The sequence below is a fragment of the Bombina bombina genome, chromosome 1, assembly GCF_027579735.1.
Source record: "Bombina bombina isolate aBomBom1 chromosome 1, aBomBom1.pri, whole genome shotgun sequence".
Classification (NCBI taxonomy): Eukaryota; Metazoa; Chordata; class Amphibia; order Anura; family Bombinatoridae; genus Bombina; species Bombina bombina.
The window spans coordinates 115,963,715-115,976,201 of record NC_069499.1 but is presented as its reverse complement, the minus strand read 5'-3'; positions in this window follow the sequence as shown (position 1 = coordinate 115,976,201).

The window sequence follows — 12,487 nt, the reverse complement described above, 5'->3', positions numbered from 1 at the left end:
TATTGTCAGTGAAACTTAAGTTTAATCGACAACTGCCTCAAACCTAGTGAACCTCTAAAAGTGTAACTCTTTTGTGAAATAGATCACAGGCAATCTTGAATACAAACCAACTAGACAGGAATAGCCATAGTGGGTACGTCAAATAACATAGGACTGTGCTAGACTGTCAGTTTCCAAACTGAAAACGTGTGTGTTCAGAACGTAGGGCAGTAAACAATTCTAAACCTATACATAGTTAAATTAACATTACTGAGAAAACATTAAAAAAGGTAGAACATGCTAGGGTAAGTATATGTATCCCTGAGTATAGTGACCAAAAGGGTAAAAATTGAGGTAGCTGTGCCTCGGCTTTAGCAGCTATCTCTATACCAGTATGAGTCTATCAGTAGCATTAGGGGAGATATATATTAGATGGACTGTGTGGATTGTATCCTTAGTACTGTCATGCTTGCTGGGTTAGCGAGATAGTCCTCGGTTTATTAATGTAAACTAATGGCTGTAGGCAAGATATTGTCTGTGAAGCCTAAGTTTAATAATTACTGTTTAAAACCTAATGACCTTCTAAAAATGTAACATTTTGTAAAACAGATCACAGGCATCTCCAAATATAAACCAACTGAGTAGGTATAGCCATAGTAAGCAGGTCAAATAATATGGGAGTGTGCTAGTCAATCAGTTTCTAAACTTAAAATGCATGTGAGTAGAGCATAGGTTAGGAAACAATTTTAAACCTGTACATAGTAAATTAGCGGTACTGATATATTTGTAAATACAAAACTGTGCCATGGGGGGACTTCAAACATCAGGTAGTTGTCCTCTGCGGCAAAGGACACCATTCAGGAGCTGTAGGATGACGTTTGGAGGTTGAGGGCTCTTTAGTTATCTGTCCTGATGAGGGAGCAATGTCCCATTCTTTGAGGAGTTGGAGTCCTTCTTGTGGGGTAATGATGGTATGAGTGACCCCTTCTTTAGTTACAATTAATTTGGTGGGGTAGCCCCAGCGATACCGGATATTCTCAGTATGAGTAATGGATCGAAACGTCCTTCTTCTCTGAAGTGTATAGCTGAAGATGTCTGGGAAAACAGCCACTTGCTGAAATTTCGGAGGTAGGTGCTGGTTGTTGGCCAGTTCACGGAGGATACGTTCTTTATAGGTAAAGAAATATACTCTGGCAAGTACATCTCTGAGCTTATCCTGGGACAAATTTCGTGGCCTTGCGACCCGGTAAACTCTGTCCAAAATCAGACCAGGGGGTTCCAGTAAAGGTAGTAAATGTTTGCAGATTTCTAAGATGTAGGGTTCCAATTCAGTAGAGCCTATATCCTCTGAGATCCCCCTGAACCTCATGTTGTTACACCTGGATCTATCCTCCATATCGGCCAGTTTTAGTTCCAAATCCGATATCTGAACAGACAAATTCTGAGAGTATGAAAGTATGTTTGCATGATCCACTGCTAGATCCTCATGCTTGCGCTCAAGAGTCTCTGTGCGTTCACGTAGCATAGCTATATCTCTGCGAAGTTCAACTGTAGAGCCTTTGATTTCTTTAGTTAGGGTATCTTGCAGTATATTAATACGTCTAGTTAAAAAATCAACTATATTGGAGGATAGGGTATCAGCTAAGAGGCGACTGGGAGTCCATACTGTTTTCCGAGTAACTCAGATTTAAAGCCGTATCTGTTTCTCTGGCTGTGTGTCCTTTCGAAGGGGGTTGGCCTTTAAAGTGATCAGCTACTGTTTTTTTTGGGTGTTGTATTAACTTTGGTTTTCGTTTATTAGCTTGAGACATAATACCCAGACAGTAGAGATGTTGTAATTAGCCACAGAGGATAAAGATGTGCACAGTAATTTCTTAGGTTAGAGGCATATGCAGATATACAAAAATAAAGAGAAGTGGTACAAAGACCCCCAAGTGTCTGATGAGATTCTACTTAGCCATGGTTAGTGACTGCGTCCTACATGAATCTTATAAAGGATCCTAGGACGAACCATGGAGTATATGAGTTACATATCAAGACAGGTATTGCACATGATTGGTGTAGACTGTATTGAATTTGTACTAGTCTTACCAAGGCCTAACAGGTTAAAGTAGATAAGCAGGCCCTTAATGTGGCTTGAATGAGAGTCTTGAACTTTGGGGTCTTAAATGTCCTATGTTAGTGCCTCAGTATGCTTTGCAAAACAGCAACCAGAATCCGGACTATTCCGGTTGGTGTAAAGAGAGTAATATAGGTGCATGGCTTTCACTTATATTTGATAGAGAGGCACTTTAATAGAGTGTGCTCTATAACTGGATCTGTAAGATTCGTGTATAGGGGGGATATAGGTCTCTTATAGAGGTAGCTCAATTACTTCTGGGAGTCTTTAACAGGTTAACTTGTGCAGGTAGTACTGAATTGTCTCTCAGCTCCCTCAGTTTTAGCCTCTCTCTTCTCCGTTCCCCTTATCTTTTCCTCTGTGCCTTGTAATTATATCTCTTGCCACTGTTGCTACTTAGGGCTTGTACTGGCCTCTTGGACCTCTGTCCGTATCTGAGGGCCTCCTCAGGAATTCAGGCCTTACAGTAGTGAGATAAGGCCGGAAGGAAGATGGCGACCGTTCGTGCCACTGAGCTGAAGTCAGCAAGTCCGCATGGGTCACCTCCACCAAGAATACAGGTATGCGGGTGTCTTCCGTTGCCATTCAGGCAACCTCTGGGAAGTGGTTTTGGGTGAGAGGCTAGGTGGTAGTCAGTGACTATGCTGTCGTGAGCTCGTGGCAGTGTTATAGAAGGGCCATCTCTAGGTGTCGAGTGGCAGACCGGCCAATCCTCTGCATCTTCAGATCTGCAGATCCCAGCTCGGGAGCAGAGCCCCGACCTTCCAGAGCTCAGGAAAGTACCTGCTGCTGTAGTAGAGTAGGATCTCTGTAGGTTAAGAGCTGCAGATGTGTGGGCCGTAAGCCGCAGTCAAAGTCGATAGAAAAGTTCAACAGAGAGCTACTATTAGAGGCCACTTTATGGAGAAATAACTGTTTTTTTAAGTGCTCCGTGCAGAGAGCTCAGCTAAAACACGTCTGTCTCGCTTGGCAGTTAACTCCACCCCCCGTGATAAGCAATCTTAATGCCATTTGTATATCGGCTTGATAGGTGTACTGTAAATGTTTGAGCAATTATGATTCAAGCTTTTAATATGTTATGAATATTTTTTTATTTTTTTTATAATCATTAAGAAAACATAATTTTCCATTTTGGTGAGACTTTCATCTAAAATCAATAAGAACACTGCAGGATATTAATTTCCATATTTATAAAGTGGCCGTAAATGATCTCAAATAGGATGTTAACAGTTCTCCCAAAGTAAATTGTGAAAACACTGGGTGACAAGTTAGTCCAAGCAGAACTCACTCTAGAGACCATCTGCTAGATTACGAGTCTTGTGTTAGCCTTAAAAAGCAGCGTTGAGAGGTCCCAATGCTGCTTTTAATGCCTGCTGGTATTACGAGTCTTGCAGGTACAGGTGTACCGCTCACTTTTTCGGCCAGACTTGAAAATACCGCAAATCTACTTACGTCAATTGCGTATCCTATTTTTTCAATGGGACTTGCATAACGCCGGTATTACAAGTCTTCCAAAAAGTGAGCGGTACACCCTCTCCTGTCAAGCCTGGTAACGCATTTTAAAGGGACAGTCAACACCAGAATTTTTGTTGTTTAAAAAGATAGATCCCTTTATTACCCATTCCCCAGTTTTGCAAAACCAACACTGTTATATTAATACACTTTTTACTTCTGTGACTAACTTGTATCTAAGCATCTTCTGACCGCCCCTAATCACATAACTTTTAGTTATTATCTATTGACTTGCATTTTAGCCAATTAGTGCAGTGTCTGCCACTAGCCACGTGCGTAATCACAATGCTATCTATATGGCCTACATGAGCTTGCTCTCCCCTGCTGTGAAAAGTAAATAAAATAGAGGCGGCCTTCAAGGGCTTAGAAATTATCATATGCACCTTCCTAGGTTTGTTTTCAATTAGAATACAAAGAGAACATAGCAAAATTGTTGATAAAAGTAAATTGGAAAGTTGTTTAAAATTGCATGCCCTATTTGAAAAATGAAAGTTTTTTTTGGACTTGACTGTCCCTTTAAAGTCAGTAGTTAAGAGTTTTATGGGCTAACGCCATAGCATAAAACTCTTAAGTAAAGTGCAAAAAAGTTCACTAACACCCATATACTACCTATTAACCCCTAAACCGAGGCCCCCCCCCCACATCGCAAATACTAAAAAAAAAAAATTAACCCCTAATCTGCCGAACCGGACATCGCTGTAATAAATATATTAACCCCTAAACCGCCACACTCCCGCATCGCAAACACTAATTAAATTTTATTAACCCCTAATCTGCCGTCCCTAACATCGTCAACACCTACCTACATTTATTAACCCCTAATCTGCCTCCCCCAATGTCGCCGCCACCATATTAAAGTTATTAACCCCTAAATCTAAGTCTAACCCTAAACCTAACACCCCCTAACTTAAATATAATTTAAATAAATCTAAATAAAATAACTATCATTAAAGGGACACTGTACCCACATTTTTTCTTTTGTGATTCAGATAGAGCATGCAATTTTAAGCAACTTTCTAATGTACTCCTATTATGAAATTTTCTTCATTCTCTTGGTATGTTTATTTGAAAAGCAAGAATTTAAGTTTAGATGCCGGCCCATTTTTGGTGAACAACCTGGGTTGTCCTTGCTGATTGGACAGCACCAATAAACAAATGCTGTCCATGGTTCTGAACCACAAATTTGCTGGCTCCTTAGCTTAGATGCCTTCTTTTTCAAATAAAGATATCAAGAGAACGAAGAAAAATTGATAACAGAAGTAAACTAGAAAGTTGCTTAAAATTGCATGCTCTATCCGAATCATGAAAGAAAAAATTTGGGTTCAGTATCCCTTTAACTAAATTATTACTATTTAAAACTAAATACTTACTTATAAAATAAACCCTAAGCTAGCTACAATATAACTAATAGTCACATTGTAGCTAGCTTAGAATTTATTTTTATTTTACAGGCAACTTTGTCTTTATTTTAACTAGGTAGAATAGTTAATAAATAGTTATTAACTATTTAATAGCTACCTAGTTAAAATAAAGACAAATTTACCTGTAAAATAAAACCTAACCTAAGTTACAATTACATCTAACACTACACAATAATTAAATTAATTCCCTAAATTAACTACATTTAAATACAATTAAATACAATTATCTAAAGTACGAAAAAAACACTAAATTACAGAAAATTATAAAATAATTACAAGTTTTTTAAACTAATTACACCTAATCTAATCCTCCTAATAAAATAAAAAAGCCCCCCAAAATAATAAAAAGCCCTACCCTACACTAAATTACAAATAGCTTTTAAAAGGGCCTTTTGCGGGGCATTGCCCCAAAGTAAACAGCTCTTTTACCTATAAAAAAGTACAATACCCCCCCAACATTAAAACCCACCACCCACACACCCAACCCTACTCTAAAACCCTCCCAATCCCCCCTTAATAAAACCTAACACTAAGCCATTGAAGATCACCCAAAGTTCTCAATGAAGCCGGGCGAAGTGGTCCTCCAGACGGGTAGAAGTCTTCATCCAAGCCGGTCAGAAGAGGTCCTCCAGATGGGCAGAAGTCTTCATCCAGGCAGCATCTTCTATCTTCATTCATCCAGCGCGGAGCGGCTCCATCTTCAAGACATCCGACGTGGAGCATTCTCTTCGTTCTTCATCCGACGACTGAATGAAGGTTCCTTTAAATGACGTCATCCAAGATGGCATCCCTTCAATTCCGACTGGCTGATAGAATTCTATCAGCCAATCGGAATTAAGGTAGAAAAAATCCTATTGAACTTCAATCCTATTGGTAAAAGAGCTGATTACTTTGGGGCATTGCCCCGCAAAAGGCCCTTTTAAAAAGAGCTGTTTACTTTGGGGCAATGCCCCTTTTAAGGGCTATTTGTAATTTAGTATAGGGTAGGGCTTTTTATTATTTTGGGGGGCTTTTTTATTTTATTATGGGGATTAGATTAGGTGTAATTAGTTTAAAAAACTTGTAATTATTTTAATATTTTCTGTAATTTAGTGGGGTTTTTTTTCCGTACTTTAGATAATTGTATTTAATTGTAGTTAATTGTAGTTAATTTAGGGAATTAATTTAATTATAGTGTGGTGTTAGATGTAATTGTAACTTAGGTTAGGTTTTATTTTACAGGTAAATTTGTCTTTATTTTAACTAGGTAGCTAAATACAAAGTTGCCTGTAAAATAAAAATAAATCCTAAGCTAGCTACAATGTAACTATTAGTTATATTGTAGCTAGCTTAGGGTTTATTTTATAGGTATGCATTTAGTTTTAAATAGGAATAATTTAGTTAATTGTAGTAATTTTATTTAGATTTATTTAAATTATATTTAAGTCAGGGGGGTGTTAGGGTTAGGGTTAGACTTAGATTTAGGAGTTAATAACTTTAATATAGTGGCGGCGACGTTGGGGGAGGCAGATTAGGGGTTAATAAGTGTAGATAAATTGCGGGTAAGTTGCAGCGACATTGGGGGTGGAAGATTAGGGGTTAATAAATATAATGTAGGTGTCGGCGATGTTCGGGGCAGCAGATTAGGGGTTAATACATATAATGTAGGTGGTGGCGGTGTCCGGAGCGGAAAATTAGGGGTTAATAATATAATGCAGGTGTCGGCGATGTCAGGGGCAGCAGATTAGGGGTTAATAAGTGTAAGATTAGGGGTGTTTAGACTCGGGGTTCATGTTAGGGTTTTAGGTGTAGACATAAATGTATTTTCCCCATAGGAATCAATGGGGCTGCGTTAGGAGCTTTACGCTGCTTTTTTGCAGGTGTTAGTTTTTTTTTTTAGCCAGCTCTCCCATTGATTCCTATGGGGAAATCGTGCACGAACACGTTTTGCCAGCTCACCGCTACCATAAGCAGCGCTGGTATTGAGGTGAGATGTGGAGCAAAGTTTTGCTCTCCGCTCACTTTTCTGAGGCTAACGCCGGGTTTGCAAAAACCCGTAATACCAGCGCTGTCTGTAGGTGAGGGAAAACTGCTCGTTAGCACCGCACACCATTACCAACAAAACTCGTAATCTAGGCGCATGTTTTAAAAAAACAACTTTGCAGACTATAATTTCAAAACCTCACTCTCACTGTACAGATGGTAATTTACAAACTTCACTATCACCGTACAGAATGGAGTTGCCTTTGCCACATTTGTTTTACTGTGCAGGCATTCCTCTAGTCCTTGATCCCTGTTTGGGCATTCCAGTCCTCAGCCCCAGTGTGTGCACTCCAGTCCTCAGCCATGGTGTGTGCTCTGTTTCTGCCAATTCCTGTGGTTCTTTCCAAGGCATAGACCCTATTCCATCGTATGCTCACCTGCCAAGGCACAGACCCTGTTCCAGCATATGCTCACCTACCAAGTCACAGACCCTCTTTCAGTGTACCTTCACCTGTCAAAGCACACACCCTGTTCCGTGTAAACTCACCTGCCAAGGTACAGACGCTTTTACAGCTTAAACTCCCCTGCCAAGTTACAGACCCAGTTCCGGTGTATGCTCACTTTCCAAGATACAGACCCTGTTCCAGCGTACGCTCATCTGCCAAGGCACAAACCCTGTTCCAGCCTATGCTCATCTGTCTAATGCCCTGTTGCAAGCATTTCTCATTTCCAAGGCCCTGGTATGGGCATTCTTCCTGTTCAAGACCCCAATTTTGGCAGTCCTGCTACACAGCATCCAAGACCTGCTGCATAACATCCAAGTCATGTGTATCCTGTTGCACAGCATCCAAGTTATGTGTCTCCTGCTAAACAACCTCCAAGTGCTGTATCCAGTTCCTGTAAAATAAACTTGTTTTTCTTAGTGTTGCCATAATGCCTAAAAGGGGAATTAGCATTATTAAACATATCCCAGTGGCTCCCTTTAACTCACCAGGTAAATTTCTCAGACACCTCTACTTCTCAGCTCAAAAACCCTAACCCCCGCTCCTCTGAGTGTGACAGAATGTCAGGGCCAAACATTGGAGCTCACTGAGGTAGTTCACTACTATCTAACTTGTCTGAAAAAAATCCAGTTTGTTCTACAGGCACTACCTGATATGATACAATCACTTGCACAGCCATTTACAGAAGGTTTTCAGACAATTCAGGATTGTCTAAAACTAGTATTGATTCCTTGCCTACAAAATTGTCAACTTCTGTTTCTGTGTTGGGGAAAACTTCCAGTTTTAAGACTGTTACCTCACCTAGTCAAGAAAAATTTTGTAAAACTTCTGAATATTCTGTATCACCCAAAGTCATCCGAGATTTGAAATCAAAATCTGTTGCTATTGAAGTCATAGTGTTGTCAATATTTGTTTTACACCTTCTGAAAAAAAAGAATGTGCTGTCTCTGCAATCCCCACTTTTGGCCCACAGGCTGGAAACCTAGACATCAGTCCTCATGTTTTAAAACCAGCCTGAAGAATCTGCTTTGAAAAATCTTTCCTCTGAGACGTCGTTCATTCTTCATTTTTAAATAAATGGCCATTTTAAATGGTATTTATTAAAATCTTAACAAAATATATCTCATATGCCTAGAAATATAAATATAATAATGACACATTCTTAATCTCCTGGGTCTTCTGAAAAAACAATATATAATTTGTGTTGGTCAGTGAAATTTGACTTACATAAGTGTTTAAATGTAGGTAGCAAATAAATCTCAAAAATGGCTTAGCACAGAGGTGTGAAAAAAGGCTTAGCAGTGAAAGGTTTAATGAATCTAAACCATGGGGCCGATTTATCAAGCTCCGTATGCCCCTGTTTCTGTGCGAGCCTTCAGGACCGCTGCTCCATAACTTGTCCGCCTGCTCTGAGGTCGCGGACAGAAATCAACCCGATCAAAAATAATCAGGTTGATTGACACCCCCTGCTAGCGGCCAATAGACCGCAAATCTGCAGGGGGCGGCATTGTGCCAGCAGTTCACAAGTCATTTATCGATGTGCAGCGGACATGATACGCTACATTGTATTATGTCCGCTCACACTATGATAAATCTACCCCCATATATTGACATATACATCAAAACTGTCATCTATGACAATTTCAGAGTGTATTGAACATGTGAAAATATAATTATACAAAATATCTTGGAATACTATCAATCATATTGAAAAAAAAAAAAAGTTTTGAACTTTAGCAACATCTTTTGTATACTACATTTGCTATGTCCATTTTGTTGCTGAAATAAAGTGCATAACCAGTTGTCAGGAGGATTGTGTTCATCAAAGCTATTGGTGTGCATCGTATGGGCATTTCTCCCTCTATCTGCTCGGATCCAATCTGAACTTTTTGCTTGTATTGTGATCACTAAGAGCTTGAAAAACACAGATCATGGGCAGAAAAAAACACTAATAATGTCAAAGCTCTGTTAAATATTTTGTAACTTTTAAAAAAATAATTAACAATGGGCAAGATACAAGTAGCGCATTATGAGTTTTCCTTGCGTGATGTGGTCTTTTCACAATCAATTTCCATTGAGCAGTTATAACAAGTCTTGAAAAATCGCTATTGCGCATACGCATTTCACGCAACAATCCTTTTTTCGCTCAAAGAGCTGTAGTTAACAGCTTTGCGCAACAAGTTTCACAAAACACTTCAAAAATACATAAAGTACAGTTACACTCATATTAACACTGTCTAATAAAAATTATGGAAAGAAAATTGTACACAAAAGTTATAAGGGTACAAAGATACGAGATCTCGGGTATTAGAAAAAAGCTCACGCAGGGATTGACATACATACACATACATAGACAAACATGGATTTATATGTATAGAGATATGTTTAACTATGGAGAAAATTAAAAGATTTCACATTACATCCTTATGCACATTCAACAATATCTCAGATGTATTTTCAAAGAGATTTTCTCTAGTAAGGTGTATCCAGTCCACGAATCATCCATTACTTATGGGATATTCTCATTCCCAACAGGAAGTTGCAAGAGGACCCACAGCAAAGCTGTTATATAGCTCCTCCCCTCACTACCATATCTAGTCATTCTCTTGCAACTCTCAATGCGCATGGAGGTAGTAAGAGGAGAGTGGTGTAAAATAGTTAGTTTATTAACTTAAACTCAAAAGTTTGTTATTTTAAATAGTACCGGAGTTGTGCTATTGTTTCTCAGGCAAAGATAGAAGAAGAATTTGCCTGAGTTTTCTATGATCTTAGCAGGTTGTAACTAAGATCCATTTGCTGTTCTCACACATGTCTGAGGAGTGAGGTAACTTCAGAGGGAGAATGGTGTGCAGTTTGTTCTGCTCTCAGGTATGTGCAGTTATGATTTTTTCTAGGATTGGAAATGCTAGAAAATGCTGCTGATTCCTGATAAATGTAAGTTAAGCCTGAATACAGTGATTTAATAACGACTGGTATCATGCTTACTCTGAAGTGTAATACCCTTATATATATGCTATATAAAATGTTTGCTGGCATGTTTATTAGTTTTTTATATATGCTTGGTGATAAAACTTATTGGGGCCTAATTTTTTTCCACATGGCTGGCTGTATTTTTGCCTAGAAACAGTTTCCTGAGGCTTTCCACTGTTGTAATATGAGTGGGAGGGGCCTATTTTAGCGCTTTTTTTGCGCAGTTAGAATTACAGACTGAGACATCCAGTTTTCCTCAGGAGTCCCCTGAATGCTACAGGACATCTCTAAAGAGCCTAAAATCATTTATTGGGGAAGGTAGGAGCCACAGTAAAGCTGTGGCACTTTGCTGGGACTGTTAAAAAACGTCTATGTCGTTTTTTTGATCCGGTTTTTGAACTAAGGGGTTAATCATCCATTTGCAAGTGGGTGCAATGCTCTGTTAGCCTATTACATACACTGTAAAAATTTCGTTTGTGTAACTGCCTTTTTTCACTGTTTTTCAAATTTTGACAAAATTTGTTTCCCTTAAAGACACAGTAAAAAAATGTTGTATTGCTTGTTAACTTGAATCAAAGTGTTTTCCAAGCTTGCTAGTCTCATTGCTAGTCTGTATAAACATGTCTGACATAGAGGAAACTCCTTGTTTATTATGTTCAAAGGCCATGGTGGAACCCCCTCTTAGAATGTGTACCAATTGTACTGACTTCACTCTAAGCAATAAAGATCATATTATGTCTTTAAAAAATTTATCACCAGAGGAATCTAGCGAGGGGGAAGTTATGCCAACTAACTCTCCCCATGTGTCAGATTCTTTGACTCCCGCTCAAGGGACTCACGCTGAAATGGCGCCAAGTACATGATCGGCACCCATAGCGTTTACTTTATAAGACATGGCGGCAGTCATGGATAATACACTGTCAGCGGTATTAGTCAGACTAACTGAACTTAGGGGTAAGCGAGATAGCTCTGGGGCTAGACGAAATGCAGAGCATACTGACGCTTTAAGAACCATGCCTGATACTGCCTCACACTATACTGAAGCTGAAGAAGGAGAACTTCAGTCTGTGGGTGATGTTTCTGATTCAGGGAGAATCCCTGATTCTGATATTTCTACATTTAAATTTAAGCTTGAACACCTCCGCGTTTTACTTAAAGAGGTTTTAGCTGCTCTGAATGACTGTGACACAATTGCAGTACCAGAGAAATTGTGTAGACTGGATAAATACTATGCAGTGCCGGTGTGCACTGATGTTTTTCCAATACCTAAACGGTTTACAGAAATTATTACTAGGGAATGGGATAAACCAGGTGTGCCATTTTCTCCCCCTCCTATTTTTAGAAAAATGTTTCCTATAGACGCCACCACATGGGACTTATGGCAGACAGTCCCTAAGGTGGAGGGAGCAGTTTCTACTTTAGCAAAGCGTACTACTATCCCTGTCGAGGACAGTTGTGCTTTTTCAGATCCAATGGATAAAAAATTAAGAAAATATTTTGTCAACAAGGTTTTATCCTACAGGCCCTTCCATGCATTGCCCCTGTCACTGCTGCTGCGGCGTTCTGGTTTGAGTCTCTGGAAGAGGCCTTACAGGTAGCGACTCCATTGGATGAAATACTTGGCAAGCTTAGGGCACTTAAGCTAGCCAATTCTTTTGTCTCTGAGGCCATTGTTCATTTGACTAAACTAACGGCTAAGAATTCTGGTTTTGCTATACAGTCGCGCAGAGCGCTATGGCTTAAATCATGGTCAGCTGACGTGACTTCAAAATCTAAGCTGCTTAACATTCCCTTCAAGGGGCAGACCTTATTTGGGCCTGGTTTAAAGGAGATTATTGCTGATATCACTGGGGGTAAAGGTCATGCCCTTCCTCAGGACAGGTCCAAATCCAGGGCCAAACAGTCTAATTTTCGTGCCTTCAAGGCAAGTGCGGCATCAACCTCCTCTAATGCAAGACAAGAGGGAACTGTTGCTCAGTCCAAAGCGGTCTGGAGGCCAAACCAGACCTGGAACAAAGGTA